Here is a 25,154-nt window from a genome sequence, read left to right on the forward strand (position 1 = left end):
TTCATAACATTATTTCTTCTGCTGCTGCAGAGGGCAAGGACATAGAGCCCAGGCCTTTGTCTGACTTTCTCATTCTCTTTCAACAAGCAAAACATTCATTTGCTTCCACATGTGTTATTATTAATTATTTGCCTGCTTGCTAATGTATGGCCCAAATGATGCTCTCTTTGAAATGTCATGAATAAGTCCAGCAATCTAGATTTTGGATGCTTCATGCCAAAGCATCCAGTGAGAGATAAACAAAACTAAGTTCTCAACTTGTAGCTAAAAGCCAGAGAAAACAAGTTAGTTGTTTTGGTAGTGGTGGGTACCCATCCCCCTGCCCCCTTCCCCTGCCCTGTTCCATTTTAAAGAGCTTGAATCTTTGAAAGACACACTTAAAGGTTCAGAAAAAAGCATGATTTTGAGAAGGAGGGGGGAAACTGAAGGTGGTGAATGTCTATGTGAAGGAGTTTCACTGGGTCTAAGAAGGCTTGGCTTTACAGAAAAGAAATACAATTAACCAGCAAGTCATGGGTGTTCTTGGGCCTTGCCTTTCTAGCAAGGCAAGGAGAAATAGGAACTGGTGATGGCATAGCACTGAGCTAAAAGCTAGCATCCCTGTAAGTAGAATATTATTCTACTACTCGGTAGAAGGACATGACAAGTGGGGAAAAAAGTAATCCTGCCAATTCTTCTTAGGTTTTAAACCAGTTGTGAATTGGAGGTAATACTGCTGGGGCCCTCCTTAAAGAGGACAACCAGCAGTCAAGTTAGGGAAAATTTAACAATATATAGTGTCACTTCTGACAAGAAGATGAAGCCTTGGCTTAAAACTTAGATATCAAGAGCTTATTTATTGCTTACAGATTAGTTCTGAAAATCAGGTCATTCCAATTCCTGGCTGTGTCACAAATATATTGCATGTCCTTAAGAGAGTCACTTAACTTGTATATGCTTTGTCTAACAGAGAATCTAATCCTTTTTTTTTTTAAACCAACACTCAAGTCAAAGTTGATCAAAATTAACAAATATCTGTTTTGACTCCTCTTTAAAACTTAAAGGCTGGAAACAGAGACTGTCCCTCTGCCAGAAAAGTTGGAAAGAACTGGACTTTGTAAAATTTCTTTAATTCTTGGTGTGCTGGAATCACGTTTTGTGTATCATTCCTGTCATTGTGTCTTATACTTTTTTACTTTGGAACTGTATTTAAGCATCATGTATATCTTCAAAGCAAGATATTGCTGGATAGTACTCTAGAAAAAGGAGGAATAGCCTTAAAAGCAAGGCATAAGCCTCAATCTTAGATCTTAAATGTTTTTGTCTTAACCCCTTGTTAGTTTTTCAGTTCTGTGGACTACAGATGGATACAAGAACTATTACCTGTCATCACTTGTTTTTTTCAGTCCTTACTAACCACTGTGTACTGAAGATGAAATATCAGTAATGTTTACAGAGACCATGTGTTTGCAACATAGAGAAGGATATACTTCTTTAAGGGTTTCACTCAGCAATTCTCATGCTTAAACCATGCTTTGAGTCAAACTTCTAGCTGTGATTAACAGACCCTTGTTATAAATATACACTGCAGACTCCTTAACAATTTCCTACCTTTTCCCTCCTCTTCCAGATACTGTAATGTTCAGAAGTGCCTGGGAGACTGTTTTCTCATCCAAGGGAAGTTTTACAAGATTCCTTAAGTTTTCTTGCTATTAAGAGCAAGAAACTTTTCTAACCAGGTTAACAACAACCACAACCAAAACAATACAAAAAAACCCCAGTAAGTATTCAAAAGAGAGAAAGAAAGAAAGAAAGAAAGAAAGAAAGAAAGAAAGAAAGAAAGAAAGAAAGAAAGAAAGAAAGAAAGAAAGAAAGAAAGAAAGAAAGAAAGAAAGAAAGAAAGAAAAGAAAAAGAGTGAGGAGTAGGAAAATAAAATTAACAGGAAGTCATAGTCTGCAGGAGGACTTTGAAGAAGCTGAGAGGTCCTCAGCTATAGCTGCCCTAGCTGACGTGGTGCACGGTACAGTGGCACTACCCCAAAGTAGTGTAGGCAGCAAAGAGCAGCACTGCTGGTATCAGTGCAGTGGCCAGCACAGGTAAACCATGCTGGTCCAGCAGCAGGCCGACACAACCACACTGCTTTGAGATTCTGCTTAGTCCATGCTGCTTTCTAGGCTGGCAATGCTGTGTCCACTCTACATGAAGATATGCAGAAGACCTCCTGGAGTCATCCATTAAACTCTGACTTATAAATACAAGTTGAAACGGTTCTACAATACTTCATGAAATAAAGGCACATCAAATGTTGATCTGTTCCCAGGCTCATCTCATGAACTTAAATACCCTAAATGGGCCAGATGAGTAGTGGGTCAGGGCATCTACTTCTCGCTGATCAGAAATGCTTGCCTTATTAGAACAGGTATATACCATCTTGGAAAAAAATGTTTCAGTTCCAAGGAGCAAGTGTATTCTGAGAAAAACATTTCTTAAGAAAATTCCCAACTGTATCTCTTCAACAACAGCCATTCACAAGGCTCCTGTATCATCATGGTAGTGAGACATACAAAAGGGTTTTTGTACTGAACAATTGAAGTAGAACATTACCCTACTTTATGTTTTAATAAGGGCAGAAAAACAAAATACTAGGAAAAAATACCGTGATAAGAGTATGTTGTGAGTTGTTTTGGGAAGAAGTGCCTGCTGAGGGTGTTTTGAGAGTACAGGTAGTTATCAGACATTGTAGCAGGCAGCAGCTCTTGTTAAGACTATGGAGTTAGACAGAAATGTTGATATTTAACACCATGCTTTAGAAGACAGCTTAAAATAATACTCAAGATAGTCTTTGTGGCACTTTGAAATCATGGCATTAAGCTCTCAATTACGGATGAATGCTGCTTTATTTTAGTTTAATAAAGGTATCCCACACTTTCTCTCAGACTAGTATTAGACACAATAAAAAAGAAACATTCTTTCCAAGATTTAATATGCTATTTGAATTCCCTTCTGTGATCACAGTTTCCTATTATCTTTCTGATTTTTTAGCTACAGACTAATGTAAAATCTTCACACATAAAAAGGAATTTGTGGTGACACTTCTACTTATTTCTGGAAGAGTTTAGGAATCCTGTATTTTATATACTTATAATGAGACAGCATATTAATTCTATTGCTTTAATTTCATGATGGTGTGGCAGAACTTTTTCCAGGATGACTGGGACTACATGAATAGCTGAACTTTCATTTTGATGACTGGACCTAAAAACAGTATCATTTTTAAAAAACTAGGTAATTTTTTTCGGCTCAAACAAAGAAAGAAAACTTAGAGTAACTCTACATTGGCAGTCTGAGAAGTCCTCTGGAAGTGTAAACCTGAATTAAAGGCCCTGAATCCAGGAATATTTGAATAATTTGTAGGACTATTCCAACAGAAGAGATTAAGAGAGAACTATCTAAAAAATATACTCTCCCAAATATTTGGTTCACAGTCCTATCTCTGTGTAAATAAAGAGAAGGAAGAAATCCTCCTTCCTTCATCTCAGCTCTATGACAAATATTTGAACTATTGGACCCTAAAAACTTTTAACATTAAAAAAAAAATTACGTCCTCTTACTCAGAATAATATAACATTTTAAACTTAAAAGTGAGCTTAAGATGTTGTTCTGCCATATAGACTCACCTTTACCATGCTACAAGTATGTCTGTTGGAGAGGAGTGCAAAAATCTCACCTGGGCAATTAAATCACTATGCATTTTATCTGTAAAATTGTGAATACAGATTTACGTGATTTTAGCATTTCGCATTGATAACCATTCAAGTAGCTCCTAATGTTGTTTCTTTGAAGGAAAGTACCTTAAATTTTTTAAAAATTGCAGGTTGGCACAATGACTTACAGACTCTCTGAAGTAAAAAGGATCTAAAAAGTAATGCAGCTTTGCCTTCAGAATTCAATATAGAGTCCATGCTGCTCCTTTCACAGAACTCCCATACTTTGGATATGGCTGGGGAAGAGACCAAGGTATAATTTACAACTCACACAACTGTCCCATGTGTTCATAAAATCCACTGCTGCTGCCCAAGGACAGGAGAAAAACAAAAATCTTCTGGGAAGAACAGTTCCTTCAGTTCCACTGTTACCAACAGCCACATGATCTTCCTGAGCAGTGGTATAGCCAGAATTTTAATCCTAAAACTACTCCTGCATTTGGCTACAGGCAGTGCCAGAGCACTACATGAGCAAGGCATTTCAGCTCCATCATAATTTTATCCAGGGGACTGAATTCCAGAGGCACAGCAATATATGTGTGAAAACCTGCTAAATACAGTATCTTCCCTAGATAAAAGCACAGGCAGGGAAACATAAGGTAGATTTACACTGCTACCCCTCTGAACATAATAAGACAAGATTTTTTCTATGTTTTCTTCCAAATTTACCTAGAAATGCCAGCATTCAAAGTGAATAGTTATGCTAAATAGTGAAGAAATCTTTATGTAAAGTGTTTTCATTCATCTAACTTCTGTGAATAATATTCTGGAAATGCCTCTGTCCCTCTGTTTAGTGTAAACTCCTAACTTTAGCCTACCTTAGGTTTCTAACAAGGATGTTATTCAGAACAACTACATTAGATTACATGAGTATTTCCCATGGGGTCAAAATCCAAAAGACAACTTTAAAAAACGTTGGTTGCTAAGTTTGTATATTCATCAAATGAATTTTAATTAGGTGGAGTAAGGCCAATTATGTTTTGCAATGCAGTGTACAATCCTAAAATAAACCTGTGAATGAAAATATTCAAATGCAAACGCACACTGAAATAACTCAGAACATCCTAATTGCTGTTGGAAACATGAGTCTCATAAAGTACATACAAACTGTGTCATCTTGACAAAAAGCACCCCTGGATCCTGGAGTTTTCTACTGAGTTTGTTTTAAGTTTATGCTATAATAAAAAGGAACTATTTTCAAGGGCACAACAGACAGTTAGATGTCTAACTCAAGGCAAAGTCAACACCTGAGACAGTATATTATACTAAAATCTTGGAAGATTTCCAAAGCCGCTAAAAAGAGATAGGCAGAATTCAACCACTGATAGCTAAGTGCAGTTTTGTAACCTATGTAAGACAATTCAAGATTGTTCTTCTGCCAAAAAGCCTATTCCTGACTTCCCACTACCTCATGGCCATATATCTTATTGTATCTTTCTTGAACTGGAATGAGGAAAAGCACAAAGTTTTTACTTTCTTTTGTGGGATTATTTTTCACTTTGTCTGAGGTAAAGAGGGAGTCTGTGGAGTAAGGTGGGAGTACTGTAACATTAAATTACTTATAAAGTTGAATAGGGCGAAGCAGAAGATGCAAATTGTAGTGGCAGCTTACACTGAGAGGTCAAAATTCCTATGCCTCTTCAGCCTAGTTAGCTCTTCAGAGGTGTTATTAAGTACATGTTAGATATACTAATTAGATACTAAGCAAAGATAGTATCTATTAGATATACTCAAAGCTTTCTAGCTATTTTAAGACAATGCAGACACAGCTGTGTAAATACTTGGAATTTAATCCTTAGAAATCCATGTTCTCTACACAGACATATGGCATTTGCTAAAATTCAAAGAAAATGTGTTTTCCAAATAACTTAGAAAAAGGAAAGAGCAGACAGAATGATCTAAATTACTCATCGATGCCTACTGAGAAATTCCATGCTGCTTCTCTGTCTATCCTCAATTCTCGGGTACACTGATAGTTTCTCCAAAGTGTCTACTTATATTTTTGTGTGTCATATTTTTGAATATTTATAATTTTGGGGATTAAACCCAAACCAATGGAGAAAAACAAAAAAACCCACCCCACAATTGTTAAATTTTTTCCTTTTTATTTTTACCCTATTCTGCAAGGCATGACAATACTCAGATTATTATCTTACAAGATATCTCTCTCTTAGTAATGCAAATTAAGTTGAAAAGTATCTCCTCATTATTTTCAAAACAACCATATTAATTTTCAGTTCAAACTGTCCTGAATTTCAGTTTCTTTCCATAAAAATTTTAAAGGTATATTTCAAAGGGAAAAAAAAGCAAACAAACAAACCAAAGAAATATAAAATAATAATATTTTATTTAACTCCAAACAATATTTTTGCTCCCCCACACACCTCATTCAAAATTGCAAGCTCACCAGAGCAAGAGAACAACCTCTTTTCTCATGAAACTTCAGCCTAAGGTCATTAGCGGAATACAGTGTTTCAAACAATGAACCACAGTTCAGACAGTTCAGTGACAGACTGAGGAAATTGGGACTGTTGAGCCTGGAGAACAGAAGGGTGCATGGAGACCTCATAGCAACCTCCCAGTATCTGAAGGGGAAGCCAGAAAAGGACACTTTGCCAGGAAGTGTAGTGATAGGACAAGGAGTAATGGGTACAAACTGAAAGAGGGGAAATTTAGGTACTTAGGAATATTTAATAGGAATTTATAGGAATAATTTAGATATTAGGAATAAATTCTTTATTGTGAGGGTCCTGAAGCATTGGAACAGGTTGCCCAGAGAGGCTGTGGATGCTCCAACCCTGGCAACGTTCAAAGCCAGGCTGGATAAGGCCTTGAGCAACTTGATCTGGTGGAAGGTGTCCCTGCCCATGGCAGGGGGCATTGGGACTAGATGATCTTTAAGGTGCCTTAACATTCTATGAATATATAATTCTATGATTCTAAAAAGATAACCAAATTTTATTAAGTTTTCTTAATAAAATAAATGGTCACAAGTCTTCCTTCCCTGAAGAAGTTTGAAGTGACTGGTGTTTCAAGTACTTCTGTCCTGCCTAATTTAAAATCTAAAACTCCATTTCATATAGCTTAGAAGAAGCTCAGGTACAGATTACTTTCTTATAGCTTACTGGACAGCCTGGGAAATTTTTATTAATAATGACTAGAAATTAAATTTTAATGTAAAAACCATTACAGTGTATAAATAGAGTGTATTCACTGCTAACAAAATTATAAAGTAGCTCTTATAAGCAACTTATATTTTCAGAAAGAAGTGGGAAGAAAGCAAAAAAAAGCTTGCTTCTGGTTTATCCTAATGTACAAGACCCTCAGTGATATCTCTTTTCTTTCCAGGAAGGCAGACATTGGATTACAGCAGCAGAGCAGAATCAACTCAGTCTGATGCTCCTTGAAAAACGAGTATAATAAGGATCTCTGGGAATGCAGTTTTCATGATTCACTTCCAGAACGGACACTGCTGGAGATTACACAAGATGAGTTTCAGCAGCATCCAGTGTGCATACACCAATATTTGCAGGGGGGAATCAAGACCAGAGCCTGCTCTTGTACTGTGGTATTTCTTGGCCAGAAGAAACCACAAAATACTCACACTCACATATGGATTTGTTTCCAGACCACAGAAGTTTAAATAACATTTGAAAAATACTTTGAAGGAAAACAAGTGAACTTTTAATGATAAACAACTTCTGTGAGACTCTCTATATTTATTCTGCTCTGTTCCATGCAGAGCTAACAACAAAGGGCTTGAACAGTCTGCAGTGTTCCATGGCCTACCACCCTGCAAAGGGCACAGTAAGAGCCCAGCTCTGCTCTGTGCCTCCACCAACCACTTGGCAAGGTTTTGGCTGGCCTCCCTCCCTCTACCCTTAGTCATCCTGCAGTCTAGGGATGCATGTTCTGGGTGGTGAGAGAGCAAGCTCATGCTAATGAACCCTCCTTATCATGCAGCTCTTATGCCTAATTCATCAGGCCCTTTGGAGAGCGATCAACTCATCAACAGCCACACGGTGAATGCTTTAGCTCAAGGCTGGTGTATGCTCTCTTTGGGTGCACAACTGTGGTTAAAGAGGCTGAGTAGATAAGTATATGTTGAGAGATGAAATGTTACCAAAATCTTGCCTTACTTACTCACTGCCTACTGGACTCTTTTTCCAATATTAACAAAATTAAAGCAAAACAAAGTGAAAACAAGAAAATCAAACAAAAACAACAAACAGGAGATTTGAAATAATTCCATGTCCTGAGTAGAATATTTTAGAAAATATACTATCTCTTTAGATATATATATACACATATATTTCAATGCATTTAAGACAATGAGAGATATCCGGAAGTCTTTCTTACTTTTCTGAAAGGTTTTGAGTACACTACCATTGTGATTGCATATGCAGATATCCAATGCCTCCTGCCTATCCTATTCTTCTTTCTACCCAGTATCTGCCAGTTTGCTGTCTGCTATGCCTTTCTCAGGGTTTCTTTGTAAAGAAACTCTCACCACCAGCAACAGGCTGAGGGTGCTGCCAAATGCAGGTACACATGCGCACAGAAAGAGAACAAAGCTTTTCTCACTTCACTTACTGGCTTTAGACCTTGCTGAGCACTACAGTATAGCAGCCCTTGAATCTTCACATTGAATTTTGGAGGTTTAAACTCTTCATTTGGTGATGCAGTCTCTTTCCTGTCAGGAATAGAAAACTTTAGTTAAGTGTTCATTAGAAAAAAAAATACTTTAAAGTAAAAAATGGGCAATCTATATTGTAAATCTGTATTAGGAAACGAGTCTGGGAGTGAAAACAATCTCTGCCTAGAAACAGAAGAAAAAATTATACCAGTTGTATGTCCTGAAGATTCTCCAATGACTCTTTGAACTGCAGTAGGAAGCTTTGGATTTACATTTGGCTTCTGCAGTTCAACAAAAGTCTTATTAAAAATAAGTGAACAAAACCAGGCCAAATCTTATAAAATAATATCCCTGTCCTGCAAAAAATAGAAAGAACCACCTCCAGTCTTCACAAAGCAACACCAACTTTATTTATATGAATTTCATTAGGTCTTTGATTCCTAACTTTTTCTTGAAATGCTTATATTCCTTAATAGATTAATAAATCCTTTGTTGATGTTGTGGCTTTCTAGCACAGTATGGCCACAGCTTTTCTGGGGAGAAACTTAAGGACGCACACTTCTGTCAGGGTGCAGAGAAACCTCTGATGTTCATACTTTAGCTGTTTAGCACTGATGGACAAGGGAAGCTTCGAGGTCAAAGCTACTCCTAGCTTACTGTTCCTCCTCAGTAAGAAAATGGATTTGTAAAGTGCTTATCCTCAGACGGACCGAAGTTTTTGAACCTGCCAGTCCTGTTTGAGTATGTAAGGTAGTTACACATAAAATGTACATATACGTGTGATTTATGATTTCCTATGTGAAAATATTTTAACATCTTTCTGGCAGTGCAATAATTTCAAGTTTTTAGTTTGCTAAAGCACCCAAAGACCAACCTGACAGGGAATTGGATCCCAGTGCTGAGTCATGATCCAATTTGGATTTCTAAAAATGGATGACATGATCAGGGATGTTCATTGCCCTTACAGAACTTCACTCAGGCTACTTTGGGGTCTTGGTATCCAACATGACCAGCCTATTTTTTCCAATTGTTGAACAGTGCTTGACCTTTCACTGTGTCTGAAATCTACTGGGGAGGCATGAAGATTTAATTGATAGCTTTGCAGAAAATTTCCCTGAAGTCAAAGGAATGAGACCCTTTGGTTAGCTCTAGATGTCTGAAATAAAAAACAAAAACACATACCCATAGCCCTCTGAAAACTGAAGATTCATAGTCCAGTTTCATTTTGAAAGGGTTTGGATTTGGGACACTAAAAATTGAAGTGGTTTTCAAGCCATTATCTGTGCAAAATTAAATAACTGGTTTATGACAGATTTTAATTTGAACCTTTCTTTATTGTTCAGCAGGACCTAGTAACTACTGACCTATAAGAATTTTCTTTGTTATCTTTGTTTGTTTCACTGTGAAGTTTACATCATTCTGTGTTCTCTGTAGTTTAAAAACCTTGATCATAATTATAAGTACAGGAATCTTCAGGAAGGTATTTCTGAAGAAATACAAGGATATAAGGGCCTAAAAAGAAAATCTTTTACTAGATTTGTGTCTCATAGGCCTCTCTCAATATGGTCTTTAAAACCTGAAATAACTTTATATAAATATGTCTGCAGAAGATCCAAGCAGAAGCACAACTGTTTGCAAAAGTTGAGGAAAAACATTCAAGTCTACTTGGCATCATTTCAGTTCTTTACAAATCTATTACATGAAAAAAATCTTAGCTCCAGGGAGCCAAGCTATTGTACCTGAACTGGAAGGTCTGACCCAGATATGGATTGCACCTATTATGTAGAGACCATCAATTGACAAACATTTGAAAGTGTTCCGAGTACCAACACGAATAATATAAAAAAAAAATCCATTGGCACAAAAACATATCATAAAACACCTGAGGTACAACAAAGAAGCTAGTGCTTGTTCATTGTGAACAGACATTTTCAAGTGTTTCGCAGTTTTTGCTTTGTTTTGTAACAAGTTTAGTGGAGTTTAAAAAAAACCTCAAAAACCACCTGGCTTTCGGAAAAATGTTTCTTTTAAAGAAAACCTAAAAAGTTATGCAATGATTCTGGGCATGTGATCTGGGAACTTGGAGTATCCACAGCACTCATCAGAATTTGGGGGAGAGGAACAGGATTTCTTTATTCTTTTTAAGTTGTGATTCAGCTTGAGTGGGTTTCAGAAAACGGTGCCCAGTGAAACCAGATCTACAGGAAAATTGGACAGAGTGTCAAGGAGATCTTGGAGATGTGGGCTAAGGAGGAAGAACAAATGTCTTCTTCTTTGACAATCAGATTTGGAAAATGGAGTTCAATCTGCAAGTGAAGTTGATTGATACATGCGTAAACGAGAAGCTCACATCATTATCAGAAACCACATGCTCTGATCCCTGTGCCAGAACAAACCAGGTGATCTGCCTCATACATGGACCTATTGTTAGCTGCATGCCTTGTGACTACTTTGAACTTTGTGCAACAATCAGCTGGGGTCATACTAAAATGAAATATTCTTCTTCATTTCTTTCAATTCAGGGTGGAGCTAAATGAATCAGAGGAGTTTTTCCATTGATTTCTGTAGGGTTGTGTTTAACATCTTCTAAAATACCCCAGATTTTTTTTTTTTTTTTTTTTTTTTTGTGGTCTATAAAGCAACTTAAGGTAAAAAATACCCCTTTTTGATGATACTAGAGCCATTCTTAAAAATAATAGAAGAAAATGAAATTTCAGTAAAAAAATACCTCTGAATTTTCTCCTGTGTAGCATCCTTGGCTGCAGTCTAGAGCAGAGCAAGAGCTGTGGGCTTTCAATGTGAGTGCAATATCAAGCACTACAAATGTTCAGCTTAGAACTGTCAAGCCACACATAAAATATTGATACGTCACATTGGCAGGGTTAATACAGTGTTATTTTAATTGCAAACACACTGTGGGTGATTAGTCAAACTTGGTGCGTCTTGAATTCTAAGATAAAAATGCCTTCTGGCTGGACCTCCTATGCAATTAGCACTATGACCCTCATGTGCTCTTCTCTGTTATTAATATGATTGGTCTAATATGAGTATTAGACATCATTCATTAACCTGTTGTGAACCATCTTAAAAACCATCTCTGAATAATAGACTACATTCCTTTTTCTAAATCCATTTACTAGTAAGGAAAGTGAAAAGGATGAAGATGAGCTTTCTCCGTTACATTGACTGGTATAGTGTTAAGCAATACGTACTGTATGAAATTACGAAAGAGCAAATTAAATAACAGGGCATATCTGGCTTATTAGTAATGGATGATCAGGTGCTCATTATGTTGAATTTCCATCCTGTTCAGAAGATGAATGCACATGCCAGAACAGAAATATGTTAACTGACCCTGTCTAAATGTAAACTAATGCACATCTGGAAGTTCCAGCTCACTTTATGCTGGATTTCTCTCTTTCTTTATTCTTTTTTCTTTTTTTCTCTTCTCATCTTCCTTTCCTTTCCTTTCCTTTCCTTTCCTTTCCTTTCCTTTCCTTTCCTTTCCTTTCCTTTCCTTTCCTTTCCTTTCCTTTCCTTTCCTTTCCTTTCCTTTCCTTTCCTTTCCTTTCCTTTCCTTTCCTTTCCTTTCCTTTCCTTTCCTTTCCTTTCCTTTCCTTTCCTTTCCTTTCCTTTCCTTTCCTTTCCTTTCCTTTCCTTTCCTTTCCTCTTTTACTTCTTATTAAAAGTGTATTTGCCTACACACTTATTAAAAAATTATTATGAAGAACTGTAATTAAATAGTTAATTGCTAAAAAATAGTTATTAAAAAATTGAAGACTACTATTAGCAGTAAGTTAATAAAAGAAAAGAAAGGGTGAGTATTTTGGAAGGGAAGTGCTCTCTTCTGTTGGGACGGGTATTCAGTTAAGATAAATCAAGTACTCCACTGGCTTCAATGGAGTTTTATTTTTTACATCTGCTGAGGAAAAAAGCCCAGTAAAAGAATATTATCTACAATAAACAAGACTGGATTGCTGACAGGAACTGACTATAGATTAGAAAAGTTTCCTGGATCATTATTTTACCTAATAGCGCTCTGAACTGAGTATTGCTGTTTTGTTCCTATGTGAAAGCTTGGTCACTTCAAATTTTTACCCATCTCATATGCCTGATCCTGTCACTGTTCCTGGCTTACGATGTGTGAGGCACCCCTTCTCTGGTCTGAAGAAAAGGTCACACCAGTGGCGAGATGCCTGCCCAGGAAGGGTGTTGAGATTTACTTTATCTAATGGGTAAGGCAAGCCCCATCACGGACGACAGGATTTAAAGCACTGCAAGAGGCAGAGAGGAGGTAAGATGAAGGATGTTCGCTGGTCTCTGCACTTCATTAGGAAGCACACACTCCCAGTTTTGTAAAACTCCATGTGCTCCCTTCTACTTGATGAGCAAGGAGTCAGCTCTACTCTCTCTGCTTGTGTGGGCAAAACTAGGGCCTGGGGCCTGGAATACTGCCCTGCAAATGTGTGAGGTGTAGGCACGACAGCAGCAGAAGGATTCTCTTAGAGATCCAGCTCATACTGCCTGAGACTTGGCAGGACGTACAAGTAAAATAATTTTCTGTAAAGAAGAAGTCAGTGTCCGTGTTTCATACCCTTTATTGGAGTAGGATTCTAAGGGTGAGTCGCCACTGACACAGGACTGAATTTTATATGTTTATAATGGGGTTAAGCCTTCCTCAGTGAGTGTATAATTATTCTAGATATTCCTATTGGAAAGGATAAGAGGCAGAAGATTTGCTGATTTTCCTCTCTGATGTCTAGCATGCTATTTCATTAAGGTATCATCTTTTAAATCAAACTCCTGAATTACTTGATAAATAGTAGTTCAGTGATTGCTTTTGACAAGTGGGCATGAAATACTTGTTAAAGAACTGTGTGTTGCTGTCAAATGAGTATTGTGCTGTTTTCACAGAGATTTCCAGGGCCTTTTAGAAAGTCATACCTAATGCTTAAATTAAACATTGAATCATATGACTTCAGCAGAAGGCAGCTACTAATAACATAATTCTTACTGATCTGCTAACAACCTGGAGATCAGTTCAATTGTTAGGAATTCTAGCAATACCAAAATTACCACTGTGTTGAATTATTAATGGTTTGTATCAAAGAATGAACTTAAATTGCTTTGGTCTTGTGTAAAAATTCCTCTGATCTTTGGCGATCATTATTTATTTACAGCTCCCATACGTTCTCCCTCTTTCACAAAGAAATAGGGTTTCTTAAGTATGGCCAGGAGGCACTGAATTTTCATATGTAGTACTGTCTCTCAGTTAGAAAGACAGGGAAGAACTGCTGGCTTGAAGGTTCAGCAGCCAGCTTTTCCGTGTGAAAGGCAGGTTATCTAAACATTTTCTTCCCCTGAGAGAGATATTCATAATATTTATTCTAAAATACAAATATTAGAGCTCTTTGCTACATGTGAATTATCCTTAGGTATAGTAAATACGGTTCAGGTTAAAATAAAATCAGGGCATAGCAACAGCTAGTGTTTACATTTATAAAAAGTACATGCGGAGATTATTGCAGGAAAATGTTCCAGAATTTATTAAAAACCCCCTTTTTAGTTGGATAAAGAGAATTTTAACATTTAGACTTGAACCCAAGTTGGCTGTAACTGTAAAATGTGGCTTCCATAGAGTATCTCTCTGTTTAAGGTGGACATTTTCCCCTAAGTTGGTTCATTTTGCAGAAGGCAGATTAATACCAAATGTCCTGATTTATAAATTGCACGGGACTGGATATTTAATTTTTTTTCTTTAAATTCAGCTTCGATCTATCAACTAACGTCTTGACAATCCTTTAGAGTCAAAGAGAGATAGGATCACCCATTTATCACTATTACTTGTCTGTGTCAGACATATAATTACTTGAAGCATCTGGTCAGATCCAATGAAAACGGAACAGAGAAATAAAGAACGTATTTGAGCTACCATTGCAGTTTGTACTTAAAACTGCAACACAATTTCAAATGGTGCATGGTACTGCTTTAAAAAGAAAAGTATATAGAAGAAACCCCTAGTTTTTTGTTTTTGAAAATAATTGATCCCATTTGTTCTTTGAACTGATGTTCCTCTGCTGATAATCTGTTAACGTTCACAACATATATGTGGAATTGATTTTCTTCAGAAACAGGATATAGTAAATGTTCCAAGGAAATGCCTTTCAAATTTTCATACATGAGTTCTCAGTTCTGGCAGCTTTTATTTAAAATTGCTTCTACATAAGCAAATTAAAGGAATATGATTTTTAATTGCTGTTCCTTTCACTCTCTAGAGATCAAACTAGCTGAGAGTGGACTATAAATCCTCAAAATGAGCTTACTAGTTTTGTAAGGTTTAACTGAAGATGGGCTCAGATTGTTGATAGGGTTTGATGGTTCCAGCACCATGAAAGGGAGAAGCATTAGGAGGCTCACCAGCTCGTTAGTGTATGTCGCTATCAAACCAGGGCAATATAAAACAGCATCAGACTCGTCCTTTTCCTAAAATGCTCATTCCCATATTAAAGTTCTACTTTCCCTCTATGGTAGATACTCCTACTGAGTTCCACACTCATACAGGAGGGCTGGTCTTAATTACAATCTCTATAGCAATGTCCCTGGCCTGCTTATTTTCACTCTATAATACTCTTTGGGAATAGAGTAATTTTGGGAATCAAATAAAAACACACTGTTTGCTCTCTCTGAAGCAATCTTGCTTATGATAAGTCAGCTCTGAAAGGGTTCACCTGGTTCTTGGAGCAGAAATCCACTTCTCCAAATATATGTTCCACTGAATCACCAAATCCTGGCACAGACATACAGGAAAGGCACATCATTAACAGCAAAAGGCATTGCCTGCTGATAACTCCAGATAACCCATAGCACACATCTCTATAACCTACTCTCACAGTGAAGTTCTTTCCAAAATGTTCAGTGCTAACCCAGAGTTATCACAACTGAAATGGCAGCAATTAAATTTCCATTGCAAAGAAAATATGAACAAAGCTGAACACTCTTGTAAAAAACCACACCGTTCAGATGGGGAAAGCAGCTTTGAATAGCTGAGAACTCTGTCAAATCAACATCAGTTCTCATCAGACCACTCCAAGGTACTTCTCTTTGCAATAACATAATGCATTTCAATTTCTGCCACTATCAGTTTTCCATGCTTAGACAAACAATGCTACATGATTACTTTATATCTCTAAAGACAGTGATTTTTCCCTCAAACTGTCCCAAATAAAATCTAGCAACATTAAATGTATATAATAGCAAAATTAAAACAGAGTACTAAACAGAAAGAAAACAGCAAGGAAAGATGTAGGGAGATTACATCTAAAAACATCCCCCCTAAGTTAAAGAGTTCAGAATGTTAAGAGTGAAAACTCAAGGTTAGAATGAAAGCACTTTTGAAATGTTATCTGCAATGGTTATTACTCTGTCCTACAATTCTCAGTCGCAAACTCACTTATACAATTCCCTATATTAAAGTTGACTTATATATATGTATATATATTTAAATCATTTTGTTCATATATGCAAGAAGTAAAAAGATTTTTTTTTTAAATCCTTACAGGAATATGACCTTCATGAAGGTAATTCCCTCAGATGCTGAAAGAAAATAGAACACCTCTTTCTATTTATTAAAATATTCAGTTAAGTTCAGGGAATTTTTTCCTTTGTTCCCAAGAAATACAATTTTTAATATATGCTGTTATATGATTCCATGCAAAGAAGCATATTTTATTTTACAATATGCAAATATGCTGCATTTATCAAAAGCAATCCTCATCAAGTTTTCTTTCTATTGGGAAAATTAAAACACATATTTTGTGGCTAGCTGCGCAATATTATTGCATCTAATATGATTTTAGCTGAGGGAAACCAGTAAATACAAGTTTAGTTGAAAGATTTTGAAAAATGACCCCTCTCATATTTAGCACAACACTTTGTCTAACAATCAAGGAAAGTATTCTGTTTAACTGAGAATGAAATCCAAGGTTCTCTGTCCCTTCAATTAGAATAACCTGGCTCACAGTTTTTATTTAAACAGCCCATACATTTGAGGTATTGGATCTGTTTCAAAGATGATGAAATAAATATTAGATCTCTGGAAGTCAGTACAACACAAAACCCCCCACTAATTGGCATTATAGGAAAAGTAATCATGATGCAACTCTCCACTCACACAAAAAATTTTATAATCTTTTACAGTTTATCAGACATCACTTGTACAATCAATCTCTTGCGGGATGCTTTGCACTTGGATAGTGGTGAATTGTAGTGGACTGTCATTTCTATTTGAAGTAAAAATTATTGTCTTTTCTGAACCTCTGAGATAATTTTTTTGTTGTTTTTTATATGCATATACCGGTATTTGACTATAAAATAATGTGTTCACATTGGCATACAAGAGATTATGTAAAGTTAGTCAATTACCCATGATAGGAAAGGGACTGGCATGCAGATTATGGTGAGGAAATACTTTTAATATTAAATCTCAGTTCTGTGAGCCAGCCATCTTAATTTCTGCCAATCTGAGAAAAAATATTTCAAAACTGGTTCCTAATATGTGTTTCAGTCTGACCTCAATTATGACCAATTTATACCACAATATTTATATACAATTTTATAAAATTGTTTTCACACAATTTATGGGGGAAAACTTTGCACTACAGCTTTTTTAACCTTACCCTTTGAGGATATCCTTTAAGATTATCGTTGCATCATGATGTATTTGCCATCACCATATTACTGCCATCCCATTTTGCTGAAATCAGAACAGTTACAAGTAGAGTCTTGCATTCTTAGACTTTTTCTCTAGAGTGTAGGAACTGAGAGCTGTTTTATTAATTTTCCTTAAACTGGCCCAAGTAGATTACAATCAGCATTAAAGTTTTATCACTTTGGAAAATTAACAAACAAAATTTCCAATTTTTTTATTTATAGATTAAGAACACATCAAGCCGTGTCCTGGAAGCTCACCAAACACAAAGAAGCCTTATTTTCCCCCAGGTGCCTTTTCTCCAGTGGATTTTTTGTGCTTTAGTTTGTAAGTGTACAGGAGTGCACTTGGACATCTTCAAGTAGAGATTCAGTAGTCATTGATTATTACTGATATGTAATAATCTCAATACAAATGACTTCTGCATTAGAAGATTCACAACTGTCAGAATTACAGGAATGGATGTTTTCAAAGTCTGCTGAATATGGTCTTATGAACTTTTCCTGCTATTGTAATTTCTGTGGAAACTTTTATTCATCCATTAAATTAAATGAGCAGGAAGGAAGTTCAAAATACCAGTCTATACCAGTACTTGTTACATTAATCAGAAATTCCAGGAACCAAAACAAAACGATAAAAACAACCTAAGCAAAAAAAAAAAAAAAAAAAAAGAAATCCAAGCTTTTGATCATTCTTCAGCCATCCCTCTTGGGACTTGGCTTTACCAACACATCTCTCCAGTAGTTACACTGCAAGGCAATATAGCATTACATTTATGATGACAAAGTAAATTATTCAATAAAGAAATTCAGGTTTCAGTAATGCCTTTTTCCCTCCTAAATTTATGTAGCAGTGTATATTTGCACATTGTTATTTATCTGTCTAGTGAGTTTTTTAGTATATGAGGGCCTCCTAATGAGTAAACAACCAAAATCACACTAGGGTGATGGTATATCTTTCCTTCTACTTAACAGTTGATTTAACCTCTTCTTTTCCTTCTTCCTGCATCTACCCAACAATTCTTTCTTTCCATTCTCTTTCTAAATAAATTCACTTATACATTCTTCTTACCCCCTTATTCTTAATTTTAGTTACTTTCCAGGGAACTGTAAAACAGAAACTGGAAATAGCATTTTTCTTTAATTTTAAAACCAGTCATATTCATGATGGTATAAATTTCCTATGCCAGTAGGCTTCTAATACTTGTTGCTGCCCTCTTCACAAATTAGACTTCTGCACTTTACTAAAATATATGAAAACTCAACTGTTCAAATGGAAACCAGAATCTAAAGGTCACAGCATCCAAAAATGGAGAAGAATCACTCTAAAACAAATGACTTGTCTCTTTTTTAGCAAGGTTTAAAACAATAATGCAAAGATTTGTGAATTTAATTGAGAAAAATAACAATCAAGTATTTTCTTTATTTTGTTATTATTTTATTTCAGAAAAAAAAAAATCTTTCTTTTACCTCTGCCTAAATTCCAAGCTTCTGGTCCCTGTTTTTTATTTAACCTCCTAGGAGAAAGGGAGTGATGAAATCTCCTTTTTCTTACCTGTTTCTCATTAGTAAATAGAGATACTTAAAATAAAATGTAAAAGAAATAAAATTTCATCTGAAACTTATAACTTAAAATATGGCATAAATTTTATTTGGAAATCAAAGAATGACTAATCTTACTTCTTGTGATTTATTTTTAATAAATTTCAGCTTTTTTTCCCATTTTCTCCACTGAATAAAGAAACATTACATTGCAGAAAAGAGCCTTAAAGGTCTTCTGGGTTCAAAAATGGCTTATTGATGAGTCTTATAGTGCAAGATAATAAACTTTTTTTTATTTCAGTTCTTACCAGGTTATAAAGCAGACAGATATATTCTTATTGAGAGTTGATAACTAAAAGCATTTTGGTTTCTTGACTCTCAAAATAATCTGAAGCCACAAAAATGTTATTTTAAAAATCGTATCTTGTTTTTCAATGAGGTTGTCATTGGACATAGAATGTACTAATCCAGGTTGAAGTTCATCCTCCAAAAAATTGATTAGTTGAAGTAATCAGTCCAAAGTTATGTAATTTCATTTGCTATAACTAACATGCAGAATTGTAACTTGCCCTTGTTTCTGTACAAGACATGAAAGAATTTTCTGCCTTTTTGGGTGTCAAGTAATATATGTAATCTATGTATTCAATTTCTGACTTTTTTTTTTTTCTAATCACCTCTTGTTTCTAAAGATCAGATGTTCCTTTTATGACCTTAAGATCTTGAGGAAATATTCACAAGAAAGGAATTCCCTTCTTTCTCTTGTTTTTCTGTTTCAATATTTTAGAAAAAAAGAAACAAAACATAGTCATGCTGTTACTCTTTATTAAGTAATTCCTTAACCTACAAAGAGACAAGAAATTCACTGGTTTAAAATAGTCTGAGTCTCTGCATAAACCAACTGGAACCATTAGAAAATCCAACCAGCTGAGTAGCTCAGGAAGCAGAACTTGTAGGAAAATCTTTTTATATTAATTATTTGTTCCATATTAAATATTATCTAACAAAAATTTCATTCCATCTATCACATTGTTCTAAACTATGAAGAATTCAAAAGGTTTACAGCCCAAGAAACACACCTTTAATTCTGAAACTTCTATTGTTTTCATTTTCCATTTGGAATGAATTCCCATCTCAAAATACGTTATTGACTCAAAAGGAATGCTCACAATGTTAAATGGCATGTAAGAAAAAAAGCGAATGTGAGGGTGCAGAGAGAAGGGAGATATTTATTTGTTTTTGTAGTGCTAGGTGTGAATGCTCAGTTCTGTCTTGCTTCTTCTACAACTCAAAAAGAGCAAAAAGAACATTTACAGTGTAAAAAGCATTAGTGACAATACCACTAAATAATCAACTATATGCTTTTGGACACTTTTTATGACAGCACCATACTAACACTCTTATCAGGGAATGGCCTAGCTGGCTGTTAACTTTTTAAAATTTCTTGAGATTTATTTTTCTAGCCTTAATTTTATTCTGATACAAGCTTTTGAACACCACCTTAGTTTAAAATTCAAGTATATGCTATTGAGTCACAAAGAAATAAGACATAAACGCACAGGATGAATCTCAGTGTAAAATAGTTTTTCAGCTTATCCAAAAGACTTCCTCACTGACATGTCCCTGGGCTGTGGTGAAGCAGATACCTGACACAGTTTGGGCTTTTTAAACATTTTTTTATGATGTTGCTGTTAATGTAGACACTCTCCTGATTCATTGGCAGCATTGCTTGTGATGGAGAGTGTAATTCCTGCACTGTTAGGTTTTGGGAAACTTCCATTTACCTCAGCAGAGCAGTACGGAACATCGATGCAGCTACATGGTACCTGGCAGAGTTCATCTAGAAGGTCTGGAGGAAAATCACTACTTGGAATCATATTTTCTTATCTACCAATATGTAGCAAAAGACCAGCAGTTCAAACATATGCTCGTGACATAACTTACTTCAGGTAGGCAAAAAGACAAAGACATTTTAAGTACATTTTAAGTTGTTTACTCAGAAAAGATCATTCGCTTACAATAATTAGCTTTACTAGTAAGAATTCAAGAATTTCCTTTTTTAATATAAATATTTGGCTAATAGATATAAAAGGTATTTATTTTCTCTTCAGTTGGCTTTCTTTCCTAGGATTAGTATAGCATGACAGATGGCTGATGTCATCTTTACTTGGAAGAACTCAGCTGGCAATAATAGCATGGTACATTTCTGGGGATTTGCGGTACTGTATGTCATGAAGTCGTTTTCAACCAAAAAGAGTCCAAAAGGGAATTCCCAGAAGTAAATATCTGCTTATGATATCCTACTGTGTCTTGTTGATGCATCACAAACAGAAGGAAGCATAGAGTCTTTATAAAACTCCATAAATATTTACTATATTTTTGAAAATACATTGGAAATGCTACAGATTGCAAATGGTATGGGCCCCCTTGGCACTGTAACTTCGATTTTGCTGTTGAGTGAGAATAACAAAAACTGGTGATTTATATATATCAGAATCTGTTATGTATACATTTAAAGTTCAGTGATTTTTGTCACATTTGACATTCATGTGTAATAGAGTGAAAGCATTAATATTAGTAGAATGTAGATACGCTAGTTGATTGTTTTTCATTTTGCTAATGATTGCTGTGATGAGTAGAATAATGTCAGGGTCGGAGGGTTAAAGTTAATGAGAGCTTTCCATTGCACCATTGATTAATGGTGGATACTGTAGTGAGAGATTTTCACATTCCTCCCATATAGGAACAATAAAGGTAGAAATGATGCCAATTTAAACACTTTTACTTTGACTACCTACCAAAATGTTTCTAAACCTGTCATAATGACATCTAGGCTTGACAAAAACTGTGAGAAATTCCATAAAAATACATAAATTGTATCAGATGCTTGTAGCGGTATAAATCAAAGCTTGCTTTTTAAATCCACACTTTCTCTATTTGCACTAGGTTAAACTGTAAGAGATTTTAAATTCCTCTCCTAAATTCATGTCGGAGAGTACACTTTCTAAAGGCAGAATAATAGAATATATTGTAGCATAATATATGTTTTAATATTAGAATATGATTCTTTCAATAGCTGATTTAATAATTAAAATTTAGATATGTTGACTCCAGTTGATACCTGATCCTGCTTTATCCAAGAACAGACTTTACTGACTGGATTTCAAAGATAGAGGGCTAGCTTTCATAAAGCTCCAACTCTTCTTGAAGAACATAGATACAAATGCAATAAAGCAGACCAATGTCCATAAGAAACTAAGCAAATATTTTTGACAATTATTTTCCACTTCAATGCTTTTTACTAGTCTGTGTCACAACGAGAAAGAGAAGAGAGACTGCAAGGTAATGAAAAAAAGCATCTTAAAAAACAAAAAGACCAATCAGCTCCAAAATCTAACCTTACTTTCAAAAGTGTCATCTTGTCAAATGAAAAATGATTTTTAAAATTTCTAGTAAGAGCTTTCCAAAAGATATACCTTTTTAGCAAAGAATGTAAGAGATAGTGTATGAGAGAGTTTAATGACTTAAGACAAATGTCTCTGCTTGTCATATTAACCTATCTTTATATACCTAAGAAATGCACAAATAAAATATGACCATGACATTTATATGAGTATTTTTATTCCTTTTCCATTTTTTATTAGGAAATAAAATTAAATGGCTGCATGTACCATGGTTAAGAGAAGTTAAATCTTGATCCATCACCTAAACATTATGGACAATGAATGATAATTGACCTGTGCTACCTATTAGTACCAACATAGGCTTTATCCATTATATGAACACATTTGAAAAAGGCTGGCCTTATAATAAAGCAGTATAAAGCTGTCATGTTCCATGGTAGCTATGTTGATGGTGCACTGAAGCGACCATCATATGCTACAACATGGAAAATAGTAGGCTGGTAGGATTTTAACGTTTTTCTTTTGTAGTACAGTGTACTTCTTTCCTAAGTATGATTAAATAATCATAAGAACTCCTCTAAGGGCTAATCTGCGTTATTTCCCAGATTTTCACCTTGGGGACATATTGTCCCTTGTCACTGAAACCTCAGGGACAGAAGGGTACGCTACAGGGTGGCACAGCAGGAAGCTGAGATACTGATGAAACAGTGTTCAGTTAATGAAGGCATGGCCCATGGCTTCTGCTGGTATGCCATATGTTTGAAGAAATGCTAATGACTACAATTCAAATACCTTTTTCATCTTAACTATATGTAAATGTGTTTATAAATGCTCTCTTATAAATATACTATCACATTTTTAAAAGCTAAGTGCTAATGTTGCTTTCAACATCTATAATACACAATAATTAAAACTTTAGCAATTCTGTTTAATTATACCTTATGGGAAACTGTACAGTAATTTATAGAAATTAAGCAGAAAAACAAAGATCAACAGAAATAAAGCAGCAGTCTAAGAACTGAATAATAAATAATTTAGATCATTATTTTGCAAAAACAAGATCATTGTGAATAGACAACTTAGGGCCCGGTTCTCAAACAGCTGAAATTTGCAAGGGGAAGATCAGTTAAAAAACTCATGGCATTCTATTAAAAAACTCCTTCAGCAAGTTGAACTAATTGTGAATTTTTTGTGCAGTCAGATAATTTAACAAAACTCAAAAACTAGAACTACTGATTTAAGATCAAAAACTGGGGAGATCTTAATTGGGCCGTGGCTTTTTTCTCTTTGCTTTACCTTTGTGAAAACCCTGTAGCACTGCAGGTGATCATTAGCCACAAATGGCATTTTGCAGTGAATCATCTTCTCCACAAGTGGCCAAAACAACATCTCCATTGCAACAGCAGAAGTGGCATTCAGGAAGAGCAGTTGGTGACCAGGTTAGCCTACATGGGACACTACTATTTTTGCTGCAAGACAGGACACCCTGTTGCAGTCATAACTATTCCAAAGAAACTCCCTCAAGATCCAGGCTAAAGCATGGTGGTATTGCTAATCTGGGAATCTACTACTCACTTTTGTTTTCCTCTTAACAGAACTGAATCACTCATATACAAATTTTGCATAATATGTACCACAGAATTTGAATAAATTTAAGATGAAGAAGGGCTAAATATTTTAAAATCTCAGAGAAAGTCTACTTAAATTGCATCTCACACAGGCAAAGCCGTGAAACTTAACCACGAGTTAACTCAGTTTTCAATTCATTGAAATTTCAATGAGATTCAAAAATCCGGTCCAAGCAAGAAGGAAAATAAAATATAAAATGTGGCAGCTGACTAAGCATTCTTCAGGACACTATGAGTATTAAAGTAAAACACCTGTACCATGCCACTTTTACTGATTCCTTTCTTTCACCTGATCCTTGAGAATTAGGACAGAATGAATTACATGAATGAGCTTTACTTGTCCAGTTGCAGACAGAACTGTCCTACACAAGTGCTACACTGTCAGGGGAAGACTTTTTCTGCTTCACTTTCACCAAAAAGGATCACAAATTTGACTTTAAAGAATGAAGAGGAGAACTGGAAAACCATTCTGATTTGTGATGATCTTACTTAAAAATTAGGTAATTGTTTGAGAAAAATAATTTCTGACTAACCATATATTGTGGAGCACTCCGTGGGAACACAAACCAGGCTTGTGAGTGTAGTTTACAAGATGAAACATTGAAATCTATTTTATAGTCAAGGCAATGAATGTTTCAAATTCTGTTAGAGAGAATGTGAAAGTATGCTGCACAGAGGAGGATACCTTGAAGGGAAAAAAATAATAAATAGAAAATCACAGTTTCTCAATATCTTAATGGAAGGTCCTTCAGGCTGGGTAAACAACCTTTATCAATTCTGCCATCTCTTCAAGCAGAATTCATCTTCGTCTGCCTCAGCCAAAAGCAGCTTTCTGCCCTGTGTGCCCTCTTCAGCCAGGCAAGACTGACAGTCAGGGTCAAGAATTTTGCCCTACATATTTGACACATAGGCTCTGAATGTCTCATTTTTTAACCATTAGCACTGACTGGTCTGTTGAGGTGTCACTCTCCTCTATAGGGCTGGTGAGGCATGGGCCTTTTGTTGGCCTTTCATACAGAAGAAAATTTCACACTCTGACTGTACATTATTTTTTATTGACAAAAATGTAAAATATGGAGGACTATGGAGGACAAGGTAATGGACTAGAGAGTGTGTCCTTCAGTTTAGCAAGTCAGCTCCAGCTTGGAAAGCAGAGAAGTATTTTTGCGCTTGGCACTTGCTTACTGATCTCTGTGGAGAATATGAGTAAAATGATTTTAGGTACCTTCAATTACCGCAGTTAACAAACTCCAGCTTAAAAAAAACAAAAAGGAAAAGGTGTTCTTTTATTCCCATTTTACATGTAAGGACATAAGACAGAAAAAGTAAATGTTTACATTTTGGAAAAGTAGAGGCAATCAGCCCAGTGATTTTCACATGAATCAGGAAATTTTCAATAGCTGATACCCTCGGGTTAAGGCCCAGTACATATTTAAATATCAAAAATGGGATTTATGTAGGGTTGTTTTGTTTTAGTTCTTTTATCAAATGAATATA

General features: G+C 35.6%; 1 long non-coding RNA gene across 11 annotated transcripts in view; it reads right to left on the bottom strand.

Annotated features, from left to right (window-relative positions):
• The window catches only part of LOC109144527, a 271,701-nt gene that overhangs the window by 157,228 nt on the left and 89,319 nt on the right, over positions 1-25,154 (bottom strand). For 10 of the 11 annotated variants that reach the window (XR_005604588.1, XR_005604587.1, XR_005604591.1 and 7 more), the window contains one exon: positions 8,338-8,437. The exons of the other annotated variant lie outside the window; for it this stretch is intronic. This is a non-coding gene — a long non-coding RNA (uncharacterized LOC109144527). The remainder of the gene's footprint in view (positions 1-8,337; positions 8,438-25,154) is intronic. 11 annotated transcript variants of the gene reach the window in all.

The sequence above is a fragment of the Corvus cornix genome, chromosome 2, assembly GCF_000738735.6.
Source record: "Corvus cornix cornix isolate S_Up_H32 chromosome 2, ASM73873v5, whole genome shotgun sequence".
Taxonomy (NCBI): Eukaryota; Metazoa; Chordata; class Aves; order Passeriformes; family Corvidae; genus Corvus; species Corvus cornix.